The sequence below is a fragment of the Strongylocentrotus purpuratus genome, unplaced genomic scaffold (genome assembly GCF_000002235.5).
Source record: "Strongylocentrotus purpuratus isolate Spur 01 unplaced genomic scaffold, Spur_5.0 spur5_scaffold_2, whole genome shotgun sequence".
Taxonomy (NCBI): Eukaryota; Metazoa; Echinodermata; class Echinoidea; order Camarodonta; family Strongylocentrotidae; genus Strongylocentrotus; species Strongylocentrotus purpuratus.
In genome coordinates, this window is record NW_022145605.1 from 21,760,156 (window position 1) to 21,769,700 (window position 9,545).

The 9,545-nt window shown below is 38.0% G+C and overlaps 1 long non-coding RNA gene across 1 annotated transcript; it reads left to right on the top strand.

Annotated features, from left to right (window-relative positions):
* The first annotated feature begins 783 nt into the window (after positions 1 to 783).
* Positions 784 to 7,235, top strand: LOC105447561. Its single transcript, XR_004065070.1, has 3 exons — positions 784 to 826; positions 6,121 to 6,243; positions 7,096 to 7,235. It is a non-coding gene; the product is annotated as an uncharacterized LOC105447561 (long non-coding RNA).
* Positions 7,236 to 9,545: the final 2,310 nt, after the last annotated feature.

Here is a 9,545-nt window from a genome sequence, read left to right on the forward strand (position 1 = left end):
TTAGAAGGAGGTAAGAGATTGTTTTTTCAATTTCATATCAATTGATTTGTTAAAGGTAAACTTGGGTTCTGGTAAAAATAGAGAATGAGTTCTCACAGAATCAAACGAAAATTCCACTGAATGTTGTGTTTTAGTTTTGATGATATGAGTAAGACCAGTCACACTCACCTTCTTAGAACGGTCTTTGTTAAACCAGTTTTAAAAAGAGTGGTCTAACATGAGTTTGAAGACGTAAATGAGTCAAGATGTGAACCTCTGGACCGGCCCAGAAGACCATGATTACATTTATAAGGTCCGTGACATGATCATTAATATATACATATGAAAATCGTTGTTGCAATTGCAATGCAAAGATAAGTTAGCATGATCTTATCTATTTAACCGCAGGAACAACTACACGAACTACAGAATCGACCACTGGTACGTGTTAATGAACTTTATTTTGGTTTTCATATACCGCATTATTCCTGATAAGACATAACTCTGCTTAAAAAGGATAATCAGATGAAAGGATTTCTTCAATCACAGTTCTGTCTTAATGAAATCATAGAATTTCCAAGTTTGAAGAAGAAAAAAATATTGAACTCCATCCTATATAAGTTATTGTTATGAATATCGCGATCAAGGCAATTTAATGAAGTAAAATCAAAGTTTCATATTGTTATTCTTTTTGGTTGCTTGTTGCTCAAGACTGGCTTATCATCTGTTTCAATACATTACTATTCAAATTATTCATTTTAATTCCATAATGCATGATTACTATGTACCTCTATTTTTATATCAGAACTACTGACTTCTAGCCGTACTAATACACAATCAGAAGGAGGTAAGAGATTGTGTTTTAAATTTCAAAACATTTAATTTGTTGATATTGTCCAGAGATTTACCTGAACCATTGTCTTATATATTCTCCTTTATTAAGCAATTTCGATTATAAGTAATAGAATTATCGTAAATATGGAAAGGTAAGGCAATAAATATACCAAATTAGGGTTAGGTGAACAAAACCAATAATTCAAAAAGCAGTCTCTTGAACCCTGCGTTTCTGTATACTTTAGATAAATATGTGCTAGAATCTATTGAATAAGACAAGTAAGCATAATGACGAATTAAATCATTATTGAGCCTTGTCTAACTAACCTTTTGACTCTGTCTGTTTTAAGTGAAAAAGTGTGTATGTATAAATAAATACATATGGCTTTCGACTTTGCGGCAATTATACCAACACATCATAACAATATTCAGTAATTGCTAAATTGTAAAAAGCGGGAGCCCTGCAACTAGGTCAAATGACTGTAACCACCCGGTAGAAACTTACTAATACCTGTATACATGACATTCGGGTTATTTTTACCAAAGTGACTTTCATAATTGATATGATATATATTTTGACTTGTTTTTTTGCGTTGCCATTTCGATATGAGCATATTTAAACATGCACAAAGAACTGATAAATCAATAATATCATTTAGCAATGCAATATTATTGTGTAAAAGACAAAAGGGCAATATTGAGGTAATATATATGATAACGGAACGTTGTTGACCTATAGGATGACATGGATGGGCATGCTTCATAAGAATTTTTTTTTTTTGACACGAGCCCGTAAATGTTTAAGAGATACTAAATAAAAATCATCAGTTATTTTAAGGTCTCACAAAATACAATATGAATGGAGGTACGGTCGTTCTGCAAAATGCGCGAATGTGAACTGCCCTTATGTACTTAAAATAATAGTCAAAGGTATATACAGAACATTTCCCATGCAGGGGCGTCGCTAGAACTTTTTCAGTGGGGGGGGGGGGGGGTGTAGAGGCCAACGATTACCGACAAAACTAGCCACCAATTACCGACAAAATTAAATGTCCCAATATCTACAAATTTAGCGCTATAAACCGGGGCCGAAGGCTAAATTGTTTTTCCTATGGATTATCTATAGTACGTACGTATGCGCAATGGTCATTTTCCTCGACGACATAAGTATACGAATTATTTCGTCAACTTAGTCAGCATCATAGCTATATATTTTAATGCAGGCGCGGAGCTAGGATCTTATTTTAGGGAGGGGCGCTGGTGAGTAAGCGAATCACTTTTGCACTTTCATTAGGGGGTGTGGTTATTAGGCCTCCCACGCAAAGCGCGGAAGCTTAGACGTTCCCTTAAACTATTAGAAAAAGAAGACGATTTATTGTACCGTTCTCGACTGTTAATCCTTGTCTGAATTCAGTTTCTCCCCCTCCGCGCAAAGCGCAGAAGCTTTGACGTTTCATTAGATTATGAGAAAAAGCTGACGATTCGGTGTACTGTTCTCGACTCTTAATCCTTATATAAATTCAGTTTTCCCGCGCGAAGCGCGGAAATTTTGACGTTTCATCAAATTATCAGAGAAAGTTGACGATTCGTTGAACCGTGCTCGTTTCTTAATCCTTGTCTGAATGAAGTTCCTCCCTCCCGCGCGAAGCGCGGAATTTTTACGTTTCACTAAATTATTAGGGAAAGAAGACGATTCTTTGCACCGTTTTCGACTCTTATTAAGCCCTATTTTATCTGAATTTCTTTTCCCCCCTCTCGCGCAAAGCGCGGAAGCTTTGACGTTTCCTTGAATTATTTGAGTAAGCAGACGATTCGCTATACCGTTTTCGACTCTTAATAAGCCCCAATTGTCTGAATTCAGTTTCCCCCTTTAGCGCGAAGCGCAGAAGCTTTGACGTTTCCTTAAACTATTAGAGAAAGAAGACGATTCGTTGCACCGTTTTCGACTCTTATTAAGCCCTATTTATCTGAATTCAGTTTCCCCTCTCGCGCGAAGCGTGGAAGCTTAGAGGTTTCCTTAAATTATTAGAGAAGGCAGATGATTCGTTGCACCGTTTTCGACTCTTATTTATCCCTATTTATCTGAATTCAGTACCCCTCTCGCGCGAAGCGCGGAAGCTGTGAGGTTTCCTTAAATTATTAGAGAAAGCAGATGATTCGTTGCACCGTTTTCGACTCTTAATAAGCCCTATTTATCTGAATTCAGTTTCTCCCTCTCGCGCGAAGCGCGGAAACTTTGAAGTTTCCATAAATTATTAGAGGAAGCAGACGATTCGTTGTACTGTTTTCGACTCTTAATAAGCCCTAAATGTCTGGATTCAGTTTTCCCTTTTAGCGCGAAGCGCGGAAGCTTTGACATTTCCTTAAATTATTAGAGAAAGAAGACGATTCGTTGTACTGTTTACGACTGTTAATTCTTGTCTGAATGATGTTTCTTCTCCTCGCGCGAAGCGCGGATGCTTTGACATTTCCATAATTTATTAGAGGAAGAAGACGATTCTTTGCACCGTTTTCGACTCTTATTAAGCCCTATTTTATCTGAATTTCTTTTCCCCCCTCTCGCGCAAAGCGCGGAAGCTTTGACGTTTCCTTGAATTATTTGAGTAAGCAGACGATTCGCTATACCGTTTTCGACTCTTAATAAGCCCCAATTGTCTGAATTCAGTTTCCCCCTTTAGCGCGAAGCGCAGAAGCTTTGACGTTTCCTTAAACTATTAGAGAAAGAAGACGATTCGTTGCACCGTTTTCGACTCTTATTAAGCCCTATTTATCTGAATTCAGTTTCCCCTCTCGCGCGAAGCGTGGAAGCTTAGAGGTTTCCTTAAATTATTAGAGAAGGCAGATGATTCGTTGCACCGTTTTCGACTCTTATTTATCCCTATTTATCTGAATTCAGTACCCCTCTCGCGCGAAGCGCGGAAGCTGTGAGGTTTCCTTAAATTATTAGAGAAAGCAGATGATTCGTTGCACCGTTTTCGACTCTTAATAAGCCCTATTTATCTGAATTCAGTTTCTCCCTCTCGCGCGAAGCGCGGAAACTTTGAAGTTTCCATAAATTATTAGAGGAAGCAGACGATTCGTTGTACTGTTTTCGACTCTTAATAAGCCCTAAATGTCTGGATTCAGTTTTCCCTTTTAGCGCGAAGCGCGGAAGCTTTGACATTTCCTTAAATTATTAGAGAAAGAAGACGATTCGTTGTACTGTTTACGACTGTTAATTCTTGTCTGAATGATGTTTCTTCTCCTCGCGCGAAGCGCGGATGCTTTGACATTTCCATAATTTATTAGAGGAAGCAGACGATTCGTTGTACCGTTTTCGACTCTTAATAAGCTCTAATTGATTGAATTCAGTTTCCCCCTCCCGCGCAAAGCGCGAAAGCTTTGACGTTTCATTAAATTATTATGAAAAGAAGACGATTCGTTGAACTGTGCCCAACTCTTAATCCTTGTCTGAATTCAGTTTCTCCCCCTCCCGCGCGAAGCGCGGAAGCTTTGACGTTTCATTTAATTATAGGAAGCAGACCATTTAGTGTACTGTTCTCGACTCTTAACCCTTATCTGAATTCAGTTCTGCCCCTTCCGCGCGAAGCGCTCAAGTTTTGACGTTTCATTAAATTATTAGAGAAAGTAGACGATTCGTTGAACCTTGCTCGACTCTTAATCCTTGTCTGAATTCAGTTTCTCCCCATCCCGCGCGAAGCGCAGAAGTTCTAACGTTTCATTAAATTATAAGAAAAAGCAGACGATTCGGTGTACTGTTCTCGACTCTTAATCCTTATCTTAATTCAGTTCCCCTCTCGCGCGAAGCGTGGAAGCTTTGAGGTTTCCTTAAATTATTAGAGAAAGCAGATGATTCGTTGCACCGTTTTCGACTCTTATTTATCCCCATTTATCTGAATTCAGTTCCCTCTCTCGCGCGAAGCGCGGAAGCTTTGAGGTTTCCTTAAATTATTAGAGAAAGCAGATGATTAGTTTTACGTTTTCGACTCTTAATAAGCCCCAATTGTCTGAATTCACTTTGCCCCTTTACCGCAAAGCGCGGAAGCGTTGGTGTTTCATTAAATTATTAGAGAAAGAAGACGATTCGTTGCACCGTTTTCGACTCCTAATAAGCCCTAAATATCTGAATTCAGTTTTTCCCTCTCGCGCGAAACCCGGAAGCTTTGACGTTTCCTTAAATTATTAGAGAAAGCAGATAATTCGTTATACCGTTTTCGACTCGTCTAAATGAAGTTTTTCCCTCCCGCGCGAAGCGCGGAATCTTTGGCGTTTCATCATAATAGAGAGAAAGGAAGACGATTAGTCGTACCGTTGTTGAATCTTAATCCTTGTTTGAATTTAGTTTCCCCGAAAATTTTAAACTTCTGATTTCTTTAGCTGATATTATAGGAAAGTGAAACTTCGAGAAAATACAAGTATTATAGTTGTAGTCACTCTCGAAGTCGTCACAGCGGATAAACAGTCACAGTTCGAAGGAGAAAAAACTTGTCGGCCGACCGACAATATACATCTCACCGACTTCAAACTTCTGCATTGATATAGTAGGCCTACACGAGGATTGAGCAAGAATACCGACACAGCTGACCCGACACAGCAACATATTTACCCGTGTATTTCTTGCTCCCTCGACGAGACGACTCAACCAAACAACCCCCCTCTCTCTTTTACACCCACTCCTCCTCTATCAGGCTCTTACCTCCCCTCTCTCTCCTCTCTTTCATCCCCCGTTTTTTTCGTTTCCCTTTTCTCTCTTTTTTCTTTTTTTTCTTCTCTTCTTTCTTTTCTTTCTTTTCCTTTCTTTCTTCTCTTTTCTTTCCTTTGTTTTCCTTTCTTTCCTTTTTTTTCCTTTCTTTCTTTTCTTTTCCTTTTCTTTTTTTTCTTTCCCTTTCCCTCTCTTTTTCCCCCTCCCCCTTTTCTCTTTTTTTCACGACGGCAGCGCAATTTTACCGACAATATCCTGACAGGTGGGGGGGGGGGGGGGGTGTCTCACCCCAACAACCCCCCTTTGGCGACGCCCCTGCCTGCATGCACATTTTATAACGCAAAACCACACCAATAGACTATAATAGCCTGTCATATCTTCCGTCTCGATGCGATATTTTCAATCCTTGTCATCTGTTATATAGCTTTTTTCATCGGTAGCTCGGGCTTGTAGTTATATATTTTAAAGCTGGCTGCATATTTTTGGACGTCTCTAATCTTAATATACATCTAGCGCTGTAATCATGTGCATTAGTATTGATTATATGAATAAGACCCCAATCACACTCGTCTGTTTTTCATATTTTTTCCCCCACTTTGTCATAGATGTTAATGAGTGTGCGATAGATACAAGTCTCTGTAACAATGGAAGATGTGTCAACTTGGATGGATCATACACTTGTGTCTGCAACACTGGATTCACATTAGTGAATGCAAATTCTTGCAATGGTAGGTCGAAATACGAGTTTCTATTTTTCCATGAGGGATAATATAGGTTTAAGTCAGGAGGATAAAAACAAAGAAATCGATATCGAGTTCATTTAGTTTTATGCAGAATGAAATGAACACATTTTACACTATCCGAATGGCACTTTTATTAGGTTTTTTGCATGGGATTGACATATTTAAAAATTGTGTAACAACTTTTCGAATTAAACAAAACATGTGAGGAGGATTCAAATTCACACCAGTCAGAACGTGGTCAAAATTTGGATGTTCAATCTGATGAATGGGCATGTGTTTTGAAATTTGTGCAATATTCTTCATCCAATGTTAATTGGTAATAAAGGTAATATAGGTAACAACTGAATTAATCATACCCCTTATAAATTTGATTTCCCCCTTTTTTTTTCTTCCCTTTCCTTTTCTTTTCTTCTTTTTGGGGGTGTTTTTCCTTACTAAAAAAAATGAAAGGTGGACTACTTGAATCAGGGCCTTTGTTGAATACTTTTAGATGTGAGCTTAATTATGTCCCATCCTTAAGAAATGCAAATGGGGACCAAACAGATTTTCACGTACTTAAACTATTATACAATTTGGTAACGGAATGAAAAATGTAGTTGTTAACTGTACATTTACATGTATGAAAATGACTTGATTCAATTCCTTATAAATCATCTGACTAGGTTGGTATTGCATATATTGTACACATTCAATGATTAATCTCCTTATTACAATCCTTTTTGATGTAATTAAGAACCAAAGTATTAATGATTTTTTTTTCATGGGGAAACGCATCATGTCCATAAATATCTTGGCTTCATGCCATCGTTTTTCTTTTTTCTTTCTCTGTCTACCTAGCTCTTTCAAGCAGTCTTGCCACTAGTCGAGTGACTGTGCAGATTACAGGACAAAGACTGAATGGTGAAACCCTGACGTATACAACAGAATTAACCAACAGGTCATCGGCCAAATTCATGGAATATGAAATTGCATTCTGTTACATTGTAAGTATATTCTTCTTCACCAGTAAATGCTAGAAAAAAGATGACAATTTTGTAGACGTTAATATGTACAAGTGCGTGCCTCTTCAGCTTGCAAATCCAACACACTACCTATACATCTTGTATATCACATTAAGAAGTTTACACATATGTCAGGAAGTACAGTAGCTAACTGGAACTTTGTAATTTATTAGTTTTGGCTCCCCCTGAAAAATGCAACATGTAGATCCATTAAAAACAATGCCTCCGCCACTGAAGATGGCGCGGAAGGCATTGTTTTATCGACTTGCTCGTCTGTCCGCCCTTTCCAATTTAACAAAAGTTGGATGAATAATGTTCGCGTGTGAGTATGCAAGGTTGTATGGGCCGCCGTTAGGGCCAATATTAACAACCACAAAAACAGACAAAGATGGATCCCAACAAACAAAGGTCAGAGCAAAATAGACAAAGTACCCAGAAAAAAGGACAAATGACAAGCAAACAAACGAAGGTCAAAGCAAAATAGACAAAGCAACCAGAAGAAACAAACATACAAAGATACAAAGGACAAAACACCAAACAAAGCGACGAGAAGGACAAATTCACAAGCAAAGGATGAACTGAAACAGACATAACAGCATCGTACGAACTGACCTCAAAGGACAACAGATGGCGTTTTTGGTTTACGGTAAGCAAATAGACATCAATCACGAAGAAAGAAAAAGAATGATTTGAAACAGACATAGCGCATCGTACAAACTGACCGTCTAAGGACAACAGAGGGCGTTTTGGTTAAATACGGTTACTGACCATGCGGCCTCCATATACAGTTTATATCAGTATCAAACAAAGGAATGATTGACATATGACTTTATAGTAGCTATAACAAGGCCAGTTGGTCCTCTGGGCTGGTATACCTAATCTAATAATCCTAAGTGTGTCAATAGCAAACTTAGTTTATTTGGTCGCCAACCTAGTCTGGCTTGCTTGTTTGCTTGTCAATGTTTGGGGGGGGGGGGCACTTCTTAGTGATACCGTTATAAGCGTGTGTTATAGAACTAACACGCGTTTCTATAGGGATGTCCCCCGGACGTTCGAGAATTAATCATACTGGCCCCAATACAGTGTGAGTAAAAAAAAGTTTACACCTAGAAAATTGCTAATTATTTTAAAAATCATCTATGAACAGTAAATTGTTATACATCTTATGAAAGTGTGTTTTATCCAAAATCATTTGATATCATTTTTGTATGGTATGTGTTCACGCTTGGATGAACAGGAGGCATTGTTTGCGAGAGTGCAAAAATCGCTCTAACTGCCACATTTCTTGACGGATTTCTTTCAAATGTTTACGGAGGTGGGTCTTAGTAGACTCTACACATAGTTATTGTTTGGTGATGCTGCCATCTGTGTTTCGTTTGTTAAACGGTCAAAGGTTATATGTTGGTGGCTGTCTTTCCTGCGCTCTAACTGCCACATTTCTTGACAGATTTCTGTCAAATTTTCTGCAGAGATGCATTATATATGCTAATTTACATACATATTGTTTTGGTGATGCTGCTCCTAGTCTTGCCAATAGTCCGAACCACTAGTCACGATCTATACGTCATCCTTTTGTTTCAGGGAGGGGATAGGGGATCTTTGTCCCTCCTTCGAACATAAGGATGACACAAAATCGCTGCCACTGCCGGGGGATACATTCGCACTGCGCGGCAATACATATTGCAATATTTCTAGTTTTCTATAAAAAATATATTTTTCCCTCCTCGAATTAGCAACAATTAATCTAAGTTTCCGTTCCTTCTTCGTTTAAAGAAATATAAAAATGGTTATTTAATTTAAAAAATGCGAAAGGAAATTGCAAAGTTTTAAGGGATAGTTGAGTTCTGTTGCGGAGGGCGCTACACAAAATAATTTTCTGTGAGATAATGAAAAATGAAAAAAAAATGAAAGAACATAAAGTTTAAATGACAAAATCATCTTTGTTTGATCAAAATCGGTTCAGAGACGGCTGAAATATCGCTAAATATAACGATTTCTAATATTTGTGTACCACCACAATTATTCGATAATTTGTAAACGCCGTTGAACAAACGAAATTGCGCCTTTTATGTTGTATTTCAGCCAATGCCAATGTTGGATTTTTGTGTGGCTTTGTCGTGTTGGTTATATCATGATTACCGTATTTTTTTTTTTAAAGTGGAGCTGAATTAGTATGATCGTATTGGCTAAATTTTTACACATTTTGGGGTCTAAAATTACCTTCATAGCAATTTTAGGCCCCGAAGGGGCACTAGAAATGTCATAGATAAAAAAAAAAGAGCAATA